This window comes from Sander lucioperca, chromosome 4 (genome assembly GCF_008315115.2).
Source record: "Sander lucioperca isolate FBNREF2018 chromosome 4, SLUC_FBN_1.2, whole genome shotgun sequence".
NCBI classification, from domain to species: Eukaryota; Metazoa; Chordata; class Actinopteri; order Perciformes; family Percidae; genus Sander; species Sander lucioperca.
In genome coordinates this window covers 45315957-45331510 of record NC_050176.1, presented here as the reverse complement: position 1 = coordinate 45331510, position 15554 = coordinate 45315957, and the positions used below count along the sequence as shown (strand labels likewise).

General features: G+C 40.4%; 1 protein-coding gene across 1 annotated transcript in view; it reads right to left on the bottom strand.

Annotated features, from left to right (window-relative positions):
• ank2a (ankyrin 2a, neuronal) overlaps positions 1-15554 on the bottom strand; it is a 76432-nt gene that overhangs the window by 59421 nt on the left and 1457 nt on the right. The gene's annotated exons all lie outside the window — the stretch shown is intronic.

Here is a 15554-nt window from a genome sequence, read left to right as displayed (position 1 = left end):
GTGTGTGTGTGTGTGTGTGTCTGTGTGTGTGTGTGTGTGTGTGTGTGTGTGTGTGTGTGTGTGTGTGTGTGTGTGTGTCTACCACCACCAGCAACAGACGAGTGTCAAGGTCTCCCTCTGTCAATACAGCTAATGTCAGGAGTTTGTAATTTCAGCATCAGGGACAAGGGCTATCTCACACCTCTATTTCTGTTCACACATTTTGTCTGATATGTTTTCACAGGCTCAGTCAACAACAATAACAACATAACATCAGCAGCAACATCTCTTTCCACTAGTCTGCTAGATCTGCTGAATCACTCCACACTGTAATGCTGTCTAAAATGCACTACCCTGGTGCATACACCCCAAGAGCTTTCAGTTCCATTATGATGCTGTTTGAACATTTCTGTGGATGTGCTCTACTCCTCTAGCACTCTCTGCTGGTGAAACCGAGAATAAGGCTACGGGTCTTTGATTTTAACACAATTAACACAATAAATAGAAGAAATACCAGAACAGATATGATAACTGTAAAAATGGAAAAAGGAATTACTTTCTACTTTGCATTTATTTGCATCATTATTCTATGAAACTAACATTCAAAAAAAGATTTTTAAAAAAAACAATCTTCAGATCTACTCTTCCAGTATTATTAATCAATTTAATCAGTATTAACTCAAGGTTTAAAAAAGTGCTCATAATGTATGTAGGCTATATTATTCCACATATAATTAATCTAACTATTGTTTTGTAGAATTATGGCCAACTCACTTTTATTCTAAATGAGTTTATCTCCTCCACCATGCTAGATTTCTTGTTCCTCACTGAAACCTGGTTGGAGTCTGGTGAATATAGCCAGCTCTTAGAAGTATGTCCCCCTGACTATGACTTCTTTAGCTCACCCAGGCTTAGTGGCCGTGGAGGAGGTATTGCTGTTATTTTTTAAAAATGCCACCGGTGCACTCCTGTTGGTTCAAATGCTTATACCAGTTTTGAGGTTTTTATGTTTAAAACAGGTGGTATAAAGCCTGTCCTTTGTGTAACTGTATACCGCCCTCCCAAACAGAATTCTCTATTTTTAACTGAATTTTCTGAATTTTTATCTTCGGTGGTTTTAGGCTATGATAAGATTTTAATCTCTGGGGACTTCAATATTCACGTGGACATTCCTTCCAATGCCAGTGCTGAATTTCTCGGAACTATGGACTCTTTTAACTTTACTCAGCATGTTACCTGCCCTACTCACAACCGTGGTCATACTTTGGATTTAGTCTTTACACTGGGTCTATCCATTGATTCTCTGGATGTGGAGGATTTGGGTGTCTCAGACCATCAGTGTATCAGGTTCTCCACCTTGTTTCAAATCATCGCCAATCATCAAACTCCTGCTCACTACTGCCGATCTATAAATACATCCACTCCAACTTATTTCTCAGATGCCTTCAGAGCCTCCTTTTCACCTAGCGGTTCTAAAACCCCACCCCATCAGCTGAATACAGACCTATTAATCACAGAGTTTCATTCTATCTGTGGAAATATTTTGGACTCCGTTGCCCCTCTGACTATCCGGAAACCTAGAGCCAAATCTCAGCCTTGGCTGAATAGCGACACTCGTGCTCTGAGACGACTATGTCGAAAAGCAGAGAGAAAATGGAAAAAGGACAGGCTACATGTTTCTTTTGAGATACTGAAAGGCTGTCTGACTAACTATCAGTTATCGGTCAAAGCAGCAAGGGCCAAATTTTTCGCCAACATCATCTCCAAAAATCACCACAATCCCAAAGCCTTGTTCCATACAATAAATTCAGTTCTCACACCTGTTGACAACACTTGTCTTGTACCATCCACAGCCATTTGTGAGGATTTTCTAACATTTTTCTTAACAAAAATAGATCTTATTCGTTCAAATATCTCACCGCCCATTTATGATCCTGGTCTGATGCTTGCCCCCCCTGCCATCCTAAATAGCTTTCAGCCTGTATCTCTGTCTCTCGTCTATGACACTATTGCTCATACAAGGTCCTCCACCTACCCTCTGGATATTGTTCCCTCACACCTTTTAAAGGATGTATTGGACACTGTAGGTCCCACAATTTCCCTTATTATAAACAGCAGTCTTGCCAATGGAACTGTCCCATCTATTTTTAAACATGCAATAGTTCATCCTCTTATTAAAAAACCGAACCTCGACAAATCAGATTTAAATAATTTCCGTCCCATTTCCAAGCTTCCCTTCCTGTCTAAAGTATTGGAGAAAATTGTTTATGCTCAGCTATTGTCTCATTTAGATAATAACAACATCATGGAAAAATTTCAATCTGGGTTCAGGGCTCGGCACAGTACAGAATCTGCCCTTCTTAAAGTTTCAAATGACCTGCTACTGGCTTTAGACTGTGGAAAATGTGCCATCCTAATTCTGTTAGACCTTAGTGCAGCATTTGATACAGTGGATCACAATATTTTATTAAATCGTCTTGAGGACCAGGTTGGCATCCAGGGCACTGCCCTCAAGTGGTTTGCCTCCTATTTAGCCGATAGGAGTTCTCTGTTAACATTGGCAGCCTTTACTCCTCCACAGCCCCTATTACTTGTGGAGCACCTCAGGGTTCCATTTTGGGACCTATTTTATTTGCTCTGTATATGCTCCCTTTGGGCAATATATTCCGCCAACACAATGTCTCTTTCCACTGCTATGCCGATGATACACAAATCTATTTGCCGTTAAATCTGGGGGATTCAAACTCGATTACATCCATTCTTAACTGCCTCCAGGATGTGAAATGCTGGATGGCCAAAAACTACTTACAGCTGAATGACTCTAAAACAGAGGTGATTCTTCTTGGTCCCCCAATCACCACAGCAAGCATAGCTAGCCACCTGGGTCCGCTGTCTCTTAACCTTCACGTCCATGCAAGGAATCTTGGTGTCATCTTTGATTCATCACTTCGTTTTGAGAAACAGATCAATTCCGTGGTCAAAAGTTGCTTTTTTCAACTCCGGAATATTGCCAAACTGAAGACCATCCTGTCTTCTGATGACATGAAGACTGTCACCATTGCATTAATCTCCTCCAGGCTTGATTATTGCAACTCACTGTATCTGGGTATTGGCCATTCCTCTTTGTCTCGCCTACAGCTGGTGCAAAATGCTGCAGCGAGACTTCTGACTGGCACAAGGAAAAGAGAAAGCATCACTCCAATTCTGGCATCCCTGCATTGGCTACCTATTAAATACAGGATTGACTTTAAGATTCTTTTATTTGTTTTTAAAGCCATTCGTGGTCAGGCTCCTCACTATATATCAGAACTCCTCAGCCCCTACTCCAAATCCAGGCCTCTTAGATCCGCGAATCAATTATTTTTAACTGTTCCTAGATCGAGGTTAGTGGGTAAGGGAGATCGTGCCTTTTCTGTGGCAGCTCCAAAGCTTTGGAATAGTCTCCCACTTTGTCTCAGATGTTCCCCCTCCATTGACAGTTTTAAAACACATCTCAAGACATATTTGTTCTCAAAGGCCTTTGGTTGATCTTAGAGGTTTGTAGCATCTTGAGATGATATTGTACTGTATTTCATGCATTTCTTGCTTTGTTTTTTTTTTATTTTTTTTATTCATTTTCAATTTGTACAGTACTTTGGTCAACTTTGGTTGTTTTAAATGTGCTATATAAATTAACTTGACTTGACTTGACTTTGTTACCAAGCAAAACAGCACTGTTTTCCAAAAGCTCTTCAAAAGGTAAGCCAAAGTGTGACTCTGCTAAAAAAAAATGACAACAGAATCTTGAAATGACTTAGTTTTTTCATGAGTCATATGTCCCAGTAAGTACTTGACATAACTTGATTTTTATGATTGGGTCTTTTGTGTTTTGTATCCTGCTTCCTACAAATGATTACAGTAACTATGTTTGTATATACCTCATCTAATCTTTTAAAGTCCTGAAAATCAAAAGTAACACACAGAAAACATTCCCCATAACATTTACTCTGCACTGTCTACACTTCTAAAAGTGACATCTACTGTACTGTACTTCTTGAGTTTCAGCTTTAACAGACAAAATCTATAAGCTTATTGATCAGCATGTTAGTTGAGCCTGAAACATTGTACTTAGACAGTACTACAACAGTCATTTTGTTACAGTTTTGTGTGTGTGTGTGTGTGTGTGTGTGTGTGTGTGTGTGTGTGTGTGTGTGTGTGTGTGTGTGTGTGTGTGTGTGTGTGTGTGTCCACCACCACCAGCAGCAGCAGACAAGTGTCAATGTCTCCCTCTCCCTCCCTCCCTCACACAGGATGTCTTTATAAATACTGTTCTACTAACTTTTCAGTGTATATGCATCAGCAAAGGCTGATCAATGACCTCTATTGATCTCTTCCATCCCTCGTGCAAGATAATAAGGATTAGGAGAATACATTATAAACTAAAGTGTGTGTGTGTGTGTGTGTGTGTGTGTGTGTGTGTGTGTGTGTGTGTGTGTGTGTGTGTGTCCATTTAGGAGTCAGATTACACTGAGAGGGTGCTCCAAAGAGAGCTGATGTGAGCTCTTGTTTCTATTGTTTTAGTGGATCTTCTCGTACATGGGGGGGGAGAGAGAGAGAGAGAGAGAGAGAGAGAGAGAAGGGGGGGGCATGGGTTAATGGTCTGCTTTTCATTTTATAGATCCAAAGGCTTTTATATGGCCCATTAGAGCTCTATGCTAGACAGATATGGGAGACGCAGAAACCAGAACACATATCCCTGCCCATGCCTGTTCATGTGCTTCAAATTGTGAGTCAATGTGTATGCAGGTTTGGGGTGTATGTTACCGTGTACTTTATCATGTGCACAAACACACACACATTTACATGTATGAATATGCAAAAAGTTTCTTGCAGCTTTGTGTGACATATGATCAAAGTAATGTGTTTCAAAATGTTCATGTATATTCTTTGTCTTTTTTGTTTTCCAACAGCAAATATTGAGAATGCAATACTTCTGTATTCAGTGCTTGCTCTCAACTTCTTTATCAACCAAAAGAAATGTTCACTGTGATGGATTGCCTATTCACAACTTGCTTGTCTCTGCAGGTTTATTTTCATATCATACTCATGAACTAAAATGAACCAGTAGCTGCCCGGGAAGTGGGAGAAATGCATATATTCTACGATATACTTTGGAACACAATTAGCTGTAAAGTATAGTAGTAAATTAGCTAAAACATACAAAAACACTGAAGTGTTTATCTGACTTATCTCTGTGCTCCTGGGAGCCACTATCTTATTTGTTTTTACTGTTATTTCTATGGTTGTTCTGGATGTTGTTGTTGTTGCTTATGATTTGTCTGCCTGCTAATGGAGCTATAGTGCTGACTAGTGGAGTTCTGCCAGTGATGAGCGTATGGCAGCATATAATGCATCTGAGATGTCATGCAGGGAGGATCTTTCTGTACAGATGAGTCATTTAGACTTCTAGAAGCCCATACATTTTTCATGACCACAATTTTCAACCCCCTCTTTACTGCTCCTCACTGAGCAGTGCTAGTCTGCATTAGTGCTTACATCTGTTTGGTTGAAGTGATGCATATAGGCTTATGTTAACCTGGTAAGTGAGCGTGTGAGTGACTGAAAGGTCTTCTTGGAAGTAATACAGCCGAAGGGCTAAATCGACAACCACTGGACTAGAGGCAGATACAGTGGACTGGAGAGACCCAGCTACTTTCCACACTTTAATACATTTTCCATTACTATCAAAACAAGTGCATCACTGAATGAGTTCATCTAAGAGCCATTGCTGGCCAAGAAACCTCCTGCACAGAAGAAACAATACCAACTTCACACACACACACACACACACACACACACACACACACACACACACACACACACACACACACCTCATCCTTTCCCTTTGGGATATTGATTCTAAACTGCAGCTGACCCTGCATCACATGACTGTAACATGAGAAAATTAGCACTGCAGTTTTACTACATGCCTGATTTCAAAAACTGTTGTTCAAATTCTAATCAACATACTTTCCTGTTAGAAATTCGTAGTGTGAAGTGGTGAGTTTGTGATGAATGACGAAGAAAAGAAGAAGAAAAAAGCATCTAAAAAGACAGACTTTACAAGGTTTTTGTGACAAACCTGTGGGCTTCATAAATCAATCAACGAGCTCTACAAACAAAACAATATTATCAAGAAGAATAAATGCTTTCATTTGCTTTTTAAAAAACAACTGATTTTGCACTCAAACTTTTGACAGTGCTACTGTATAGGTAGGCGAAAATTGGTCATGTCTAAATTGGTAATAAATTGGTCTATAGTCTGCCTTGTTTGTAAAGAACAAAATACAAAACAAAATACAGAGCAGAGAGTAACGGATCGGCTTACAGATATGACTTAAATGTCAAGTAATTTTACAGTCTCTTTTACTGCTAAAGATCAGAGGCATAAAGTACATATCTCTCTCTCTCTCTCTCTCTCTCTCTCTCTCTCTCTCTCTCACAAAACAAAATCACATTACACGGAGTCAAATCTATTATCAAGTGGACAAAGCAGGTGGTTAAGAATCCAGATCAGATCACACCCAAATATAGTGAGTAATGACAGGAGACTGAGTGAGACATTGGTGTGAATGTGGGTGTGTGTGTGGGTGGGTGGATGGGTGGGGGGGGTAAGGAATGGAGAGCCGCATTTTAGATGAGACATATATCCTTGATACAGTTACATAATACGCCTTGAGAGTAAGACGACAGGAGGGAGTAAGTCAAGAAGACCACACCCTAAATACTAAATGGCTGCCATGCCTACAAAGGAATATAGCACGTCATGACAGAATAGTAGACCTCATAGTGAAAGACATATCAAACCATTTTCACCCTCAGTAAGAATGTACAAACATTCTCAGGTAAAACCATCCATGTTTCAGCACTGCAATAGTAGGGGGTGGGGGGGGGGTAAGGGAATAGAAAGACGCTTTTTAGATGGGACGTATATCCTTGATACAGTTACATAATACGCCCAGAGAGTAAGACGACAGGAGGGAGTAAGTCAAGAAGACCACACCCTGTTGTAACTGAAGCAGTACCACGTCTACACACCAACAAACACACAAATGGAAACATCTGATTTGTGACTTCGCTGATTTACCAGTAACATGACTTGCTCCAATCAGCCTTCAGTGTTGCTACTATACTAACAACCCTCCCTCCCCACTTCCACAGACAGACAGGCAGACAGCAGTGCCACATTAACTGATTGTGTTTTGCTACGTTAGACCACAGCCTTCAACATCCTTTTTTCAAAGCAGACTATGAGGACTCTAGAAGAATCTAGAAATGCAGAATAAGCAACTGATCACGCCTGTAAATCCATTATTCCCTTCCCGCAACTGACGGCAGGTTTACGAGGTGTTATATCTAAAAGCTGTGCGAGTGAAATGCAATGCCTGCAGCTATAACCAATATCCAGTGCTTCTCTGTAAAAAAGGAGGGTTAGTTTGATACCCACTGCCTTGGAAATGGCCGTCATACTAATTTACGGCTTTCCCTTTTTTCCTCTTTGAAGTGCTGCCCAAGTCCCTTGAGAACACATGACGTCAGTTTGCTGTTAATCAGATGAGAGAGAGGCCTAGAGGCCATCCCACTGCAGATGCTATCAATGCTAAGTAATATCAATATCCTGGTATCAAGGTGTTAAGGACTTCAGATTGTAGGAAGTGTGCGAAGAAGCCTGTAATTTATTGGATCATGGGAGCAGATAAAATAAATTGTTACAGATTTCTTGCCAAAAAACAAAATTGAATGGCCAAAAAATCAGATACTGTGAACAAAAGCAATTGTCCATCTGTGTATAACTTATCTTAAAATCTGACTATTCTTCATCTCCCGACCCCATCACAGAGAGCCACAGCCCTCAAATGTTGCATGCATTTGCACCCACTGTTCATGTGCTAGCATTGCTAAAATGTTGGCAGAATGTATTTCCATCTGACGCCTGATCTCATCCCATGTCAGATGACAAAGGGTATTGAGGCAGAAACAGATTTCATATTGGGAATGCTGAGTGATGCTGTCAGACAGAGAGAGAGAGAGAGAGAGAGAGAGAGAGAGAGAGAGAGAGAGAGAGAGAGAGAGAGAGAGAATGATTCAGACTAAATAAAACAGATGTGAGTTGAAGTATAAACATTTCATTAGCAATCACACTTTTTAGTTCTGGTTTGGGCTAAACCAAACATGACTAGGGCTGCCACCTCTTAGTCGATTAGTCGACTAATCGGTCGTTTTGGTCTTAGTCGACTAAGATTTCTTTTAAGGGTGCTCCGATTGATCGGGAACCGATCGTTATCGGCCGATAAAGGCTTTAAATAGTTTGATCGGTGGTCTCCATAAAGGCCGATCAGATAGGCCGATCAGATGACGCACTACTCGTGAGAAAATGTTCTATACGCAGCTAAGTTACACACCAACCAGATTTTGTCAAAGAATGCTGTTGCTAAGTAACAATGCACAATGCTTATAGGAATCACGTTACGTTACTGCTAATGAATCCCTAACATTTCCGGATTTTGCTGCTTCATAATAAAAACATTCAAATACGAAAATAACGGAGGACTTTTATTGTGAAGAACTTACAGGAAATTAAACCGTTCACAGCCGGGGCTTTGACCACGCATAGTCGAGTAGCTAGTTTTCAGCGCTAGTCCGGGACGCCGTGTAACTAGCTAGCTGAGCTGAGGTACAGACGAAAGGAAAATTATCTGTTAAAAAATGTGGCGACATATCCCCGGTGTTAAGAGGCCCGCCGCGGAGTCAGCAGTAGCTATGGATGTACAAGCTGTTGAGGGCGAAGTAAAGAAAAAGAGAAGGTACTTTTCAAACAAGTGGCGCATTGACAAAACATACAGCGAAAGACCGTGCAAAACATTTCAGACCGTCCTGCCAACCTGTTTACATTTTAACGTCAATGTAGACTGTAACGATGTTTAAGTCGCTTGAAAGCTGCTGCCGTTTTAAATCTGTTGGCTCTCTGCTGCTCAGTTCTACCCCGCGACCGACGAGACACACACACACACACGGTGGATGCAGGAAAAACCGGAGATGAGACGTACAGGATGACCTAAATTGAGGACAGCTACACTTAATACATCCATGAGCTACACTCGTTATTGTAAAATCAATGATAAGTTAAAGTCCAATAAGTCCTTTATCAAACCGTATGAATGTGTGTCCCAGGCCAGGATAGGAAATGAACTTACAATGTAAAGATCAACAAGCTACTGACACATAATAAATACATTATATTAATAAAATATGTATTAATAATAAAACATAATTTAATAAAGCAATTCAAAATATGATAGTGCACTCTCTTTTATAAATTTGAATTCTGGAAAAAGTGGCTGGTAAAAAATGTAAGTGGCCCCCTCCTGCTCAGAACACACTAAAGACACACTGAAGAACACACTGACAGTTGTTTTGTAATTTATTCTGAATAAGGCTTTAGCTATATGTTAAGCTCTAAGCTGTTTAAGGTGTGTTTCTAACAGAGGAAGTGGAATGTTTCCTGTCAATAAAAGTAAACCGTTGACAATTCACAATACATTATCTTCTGTTAATTTTAATACTTATGCATTGTTGTTAAGAATATTAAAATTAATATATGATAAATATGACATGATAAATAGAAGGTTTCAAATAGACCCGGTGATCGGCATCGGTCGACACGGCTCACAGCAATCGGTGATCGGTGATCGGCCCCAAAAATCCTGATCGGAGCACCCTTAATTTCTTTAGTTGATAAGTCATTTTTTATGCTTATTCATGCTTAATTACTCATTTCAGAGAAACTTATGGGCACATTTCTGGTAAACGCAAGATTTAAAGTGGTGCTTTTGCAGGATTAATTGTGGAGAAAATCAGTTTTACAGATGGTTAATTAACTACATTATATTGTGCTTTTCTAGTCTTAACCACCTCTCAAAGAGCACAGCTCTGTCGATTACATCAACTAATCGATTAATCGACAAAATCATATAAGTGTTAGTCGACTAAGAATTTCTTTAGTCAAGGACAGCCCTAAACATGACATGATAAAAGTAACACAAATCCCTGAATTAGAGGTAGCCTAATAAGAGTGTGGACATAAAACAAGGATTAAACTGCACTCTTCTAATTCTCCAACAGGAGTTAAAAAGGTGTGTGTGTGTGTGTGTGTGTGTGTGTGTGTGTGTGTGTGTGTGTGTGTGTGTGTGTGTGTGTGTGTGTGTGTGTGTGTGTGTGTGTGTGTGTGTGTGTGTGTGTGTGTGTGTGTGTGTGTCTGTTTGTCTCTGTCTGTGTGCAGTACTCTGAGCCATGCTATTCTCATCAATACAGTGAAAAGCTTTGATGTGTTATCCTGCGAGAAAACCTTCACTTACTCAACTCAAACATAGTGAGAGGCAGTGGGGAGAGAAAGAGAGGAGGAAGCTTAAGAAGGAGCTGACGAGACAGAGCATATTTACATCAAGGTGTTTGAGCTTAGCTTCTGAGAAGTCCATTGATCACCAACCACGCCCTCCTCTGTCCCTCTTTCTGACGGGAAACAGAGTTATAAGGCCATAATGAATAATTAACATCAAAATGCCTCCCACTGCCTCCAGTCCAAAACACCTGCCCTTCTGTAGAGCATGACTGGCAAAGGATGTATCTTCTTATCTGTTTGTCACTTTTTTACTTTGTGTTCTTTTTATGAACAGGCTTATACCTTAACAAGAAAAGCGTGATGATGGCGAACTATGATTCATCAAGTGATGCTATAGCTCTTCAAACATCCATCAGGGTGAAATAGGGCAGTGTGGGAGATGGTTTCACATACAACTAGGCCACCCCAACTAGTTAAGAGGTAGCGATTGCCAAGAAGGTCAGTCCAGGATACAGTGTCAGCACGCCGTTTGTTCCCAAATATAGACATGTTGATGGCCCATAAGGATTTTGGATCCATGACAGGAATGCCAATGCTTTTCTCACCACCCTACCATTACACAGTAACTCATACAAAACCCATAGATAACATCATATGACTTGTTGCATGTTGCATGTGTCAATTCTTCAGGTCAACTTTGTCTGCTGCGGTAGACATCGTTTAGAACAACAGAGTGAAGATCAGAGCTGAAACGATAGTTAATCAGTCAATTAGCCGATAAACAGAAGATTTATTATTGTGATAAATAATGGTTTGATTTACTTTTCAAGCAGAAATGCCCAGACTTTGCTGGTTCCAGCTCCTTAAATGTGAGGATTTGCCACTTCTCTCTGTTTTATGTCATTGTAAATCAAATATCTTTGGGTTTTGAACTGTTGACTGAACAAAACAAGACATTTGAGGAACAATTAAAGACCAAACAAATAACTTAAAAAAAAATTCTAATAATAATCTAGTTGCAGCCCTAAAAGAAGATAACAATAATGCTGAAATGATTAGCCAATTATTTGATTAGCCATTCTGTAAAACAATTATAGCCAACTTTTTTGGACTGCTGGTTAGACAAAACATGGCAGCACTTACAGTAACATTCCATTCAAAGATGAGATTATGTCAAAAATAAAGACTGCATACCAACAACAAATGGGACTCAGTGGGTTTTGTCAGGACATTGGGGCATGAATGATGACCGATCAAGTTTTTCTGATGAGGATGTTGCTGGTACATACTCTATATAGAGAGCGGGACAGTGTACTGGACAGACATATCTTGCTAAATCATGCCTATATACAGTATACAACAATGCAGAGCCAAGCATGTATTTCACAGGAAACAATGATTCATTCTTAATAGGATATGGTAACCATTAGTATAGGTACTGGAGTGGCTGACTGGCTTTGGTCATTCACAGGTCTCTGTGTAAGCACTTATAACAAGTGCTCTAACAGCTTGGGTAAATACAGCTATGTAATGCTGTGTGTGTGTGTGTGTGTGTGTGTGTGTGTGTGTGTGTGTGTGTGTGTGTGTGTGTACATGTACATACACCCTGTAAAACTGTACCCACACAGACCTCAGTTGGTTAAACATTCCTATTTGACATTATGCATTGGAAGACAGCTATGGCTGTGTGTGTGTGTGTGTGTGTGTGTGTGTGTGTGTGTGTGTGTGTGTGTGTGTGTGTGTGTGTGTGTGTGTGTGTGTGAGGCTGTTCAGAGGTAATGTAATGAAGGCCATGGCTCCATTAGGACTCCCTTCCTGCAGAATCCAATCACACCACTCCCAGTGGAGAAAGAGAGATAGACAGATAGGCAGGCAGACACAGAGATGCAGACAGAGAGGCAGAAAAGAGAGAGAGATGAAAATGTCAAAGGATGCAGTGAAATCTGACCTACTGGCACATCAGGATCTTAGTGTACGGGACCAATGGTGGGGAGGAGTGTGTGGCAGACAGGGTGAGGGAAGGGAGACATTTGTGTTTTGCAGGATTCAAGCTCATCTCTGAGAGCTTATATCTAAAGGTGGTCAGCATGTCTCAACTGAAGCCTGGAGGGTCAAAGTTTTCAATTACCAATATCAGACTGCAGTAGACATACAATCCAGTTCTGAATTGATCTCTGCAAACTGAGCTCTTTAAGTATCCACTATTCAACCACAAGAAAGTGGACTGGCACGGGCAGAGGGTTGACGAATTATGACGCAGTCTCTCTGTTTTGTTCATGACAGGAGAAAGCAGACTGAGGGAAGCAATCGCTCAGCACCAGCCCAGAGCAGAGCATAAATGCCCAGTGACACATGTTCAGTGAGCACACAGACTAGGACGCACAGCCACTTGGCTCGGTAGAAGCTATCCTTCTCCAGGACAATCACAAGAGAGACGGGCAGTATTTTTAGATCTGAAAGTTAAATCCTCACATCACATTGTGTCCCTTTGTCATTTTCTCTCTTTGCCTCACATGCGTAAATCTGTTATTGCTGTATTGAGCTCTATCTCAACATTTGAAGTTTCCCATAACTATCAATTCATGTTTTTCAACTCTATCGCAGAGCCTTCCCCAGTTTACAGAATCAGTTCCCCCAAATCACAGACTTAGACGTAACATAGATTTAGACTTAACCCCAATTGGCATCAAGCCATACATACATAGTGTCTTCCTAGAAACATGTCCTGTTTACTCAGGGTAATATAGAGACATTGCTTTGAACAATCTTCATTGTAAAGAATTATTTTGTCAAAGGTAAAGTAAAAACTATCTATAGCAAGTTCTGTTCTGTGGATAATCCTAAGAAACCAGGTTATTGTCTCTGGAAAGACATTTCTGCTGACACTTTCTAGCGTGTTCAACAAATAACACTTAAACTATCGACAGGGCTAAATGCAACTACACACTCAGAAGAAGGTAGATTAAATAGTACATTTTGGAGTACAACAGCCACCATTTTCTTAAAAAGGTACAATAATGTAACATACACAAACAAAAGTACCTTTAAAGCTTTGTTAATCAATATTTTTTTTATATTTACAACGAATGAAATAACTACATATAATGTGAAATGGGTCACAGAACTCTCTTTAAAGCTCTCTAGCCTCTTAGCTCATTGCTGTGGTTTTACTCCACACACACTAACTTCAGTCTCAACTGCTCTCACCAACCCAAATTCCAACAGCAGCATGACATGTTTTCAGCGAAAAACAGCACTGATGAAACCACCGTACGCTTCCTTCCCAGCACCAAACTGCAGATGGACAAAGTAGCAGCTAGCTGGTGAGGAAAGTCAAACATATAGCAAGCTAACAACACAGATATTTTACACAGGAACCGGAGGAGACCCAAGAGCTAAAAGGAGAGTGAATATTAAACTTACATTTGTCAGGTAGCCAGAAACACAAATCCAAATGAATAGTAATGGTGCTCTGCATCTGCTGGATTTGTAAAAAGGCAAATGTTTGATACGTGTTAGCCCAGACAATCTTATTAGCCAATATTATGTCAGGGCTGTGGCAGTCAGTTTGTTATGGAGTTCTTCTGCCCCCTAAGTGGTCAAAAAAGCCAAAACAAAACTAAACAAGGGTCCATACACACAGGTGTTATGGTGTTATAGCACTTATTTGGCCTGTTCTGACATCTTGTCAGGATTGTATGGGCATGCAGATATGCTTAACTGGCTATCTTCCTCATTCTGCTGTTGCACCTATCACACTGCCTGCGTGGCGTGAGTGTGTCAGCTGCATGGCGTGTCCGTTTTTATTTCGATTCCCATGTTAACAGTTTAGAGCTTGCACACTGCCTGCGTGACACGCACGTCTCAGGTGCGGCTCGCGCCGCACTGAAAACGCATGCATGCTAAAAATAGGACCGACGCCTAGTGTTGGAAGCGTTTCCAGGCAAAAGAAAAGATGTTTATATGTCATTTTGACACAAATACATTTAATAAATGACATTTGAATGTTTGAAAGTCTCTAGGTTTTGACTTAAATGCAGATATAAATGTAATTTAAAAAAATAATAATAAATAATTATCGATTTTCAAATATTGCACCTGTCAATACAGAACGAAATATTTTGTAGCCTATTTTGCCATCAATACTGCCGGCTTTGGCTGTAATCAAATCAGTATATATTTATATTTAACATTAAGTATACTACTGCTTGAGTGCATTTTATCAATGGGAAACATACATGTGTACAGACAAGGCTAGCAGCAGCAGCGCCGCGTCAGACACGTTTCTGGCGTGCAAAGACAGAAAACACCACGCAGCTGCCACGCAACTGACACGCAACAGAAATGCCATGCTCACGCCACGCAGGCAGTGTGCAGGAGGCCTACACCTTGATCATTCTTATGGATACACTGTACAATGATACATTGAGTGTGGTGACCTTACATAATTGGCAGCATACACGTAGCCCTACCCAGCTTCATCCTGGTAGGTGTGTGGACCTTTACACAATGGTGTAATCAAAAGGCAATGTTGGAAATCGGAGTACTTCATCTATTTTTGTCTTCCAATGTCCAATTCTACCTGCAGTAAGTTTCTTACTAATGCCAAGTCTTGGCCAGAGGAGGGGAAAAAATACAGAGCGAACAACCAGTAGGAGTTACTAATGCCGCAGCTAGGACATGATCATTCATCATCACTGCCACTTGTGATTGATCAATGGGGCCAAGTTAGAGGCACTTATCCAGGTTCAGCTGATGTCATACTGGTATGTACTGAGGAGATATTGTAATATTGCAAACATGTATACAGATCTCAGTGAGGGTAACAGTTATGTGTAAAGATTATCTTTAAACATGACTCCTTTTACCAGTGTAGCCTCCAAAAAAGTGTTCACGTTTAACAGAAATGATCAACTTTTTGGGAGGAAATTAAGGAGAAGACTCCTTTGTACTTTCATTAGACACACATGTTGAGCACGTTTTTTTTTACAGTCACTGGTTATAGCAAACAAGTTATAGTTCAGAGACCTATGGCTAATCTGCTAATCTTTATTCTGTGTATATGAAGAACACACCAACCAAAGGATATAAAGACACACCAACACCTGTTTAAGCAGTGCTGCTTTAGATTACTCAATGCTGAAAATGGATAAACTCCTGATTGCATCAAAGTATATAAGCTCAATGGCCCCACCCT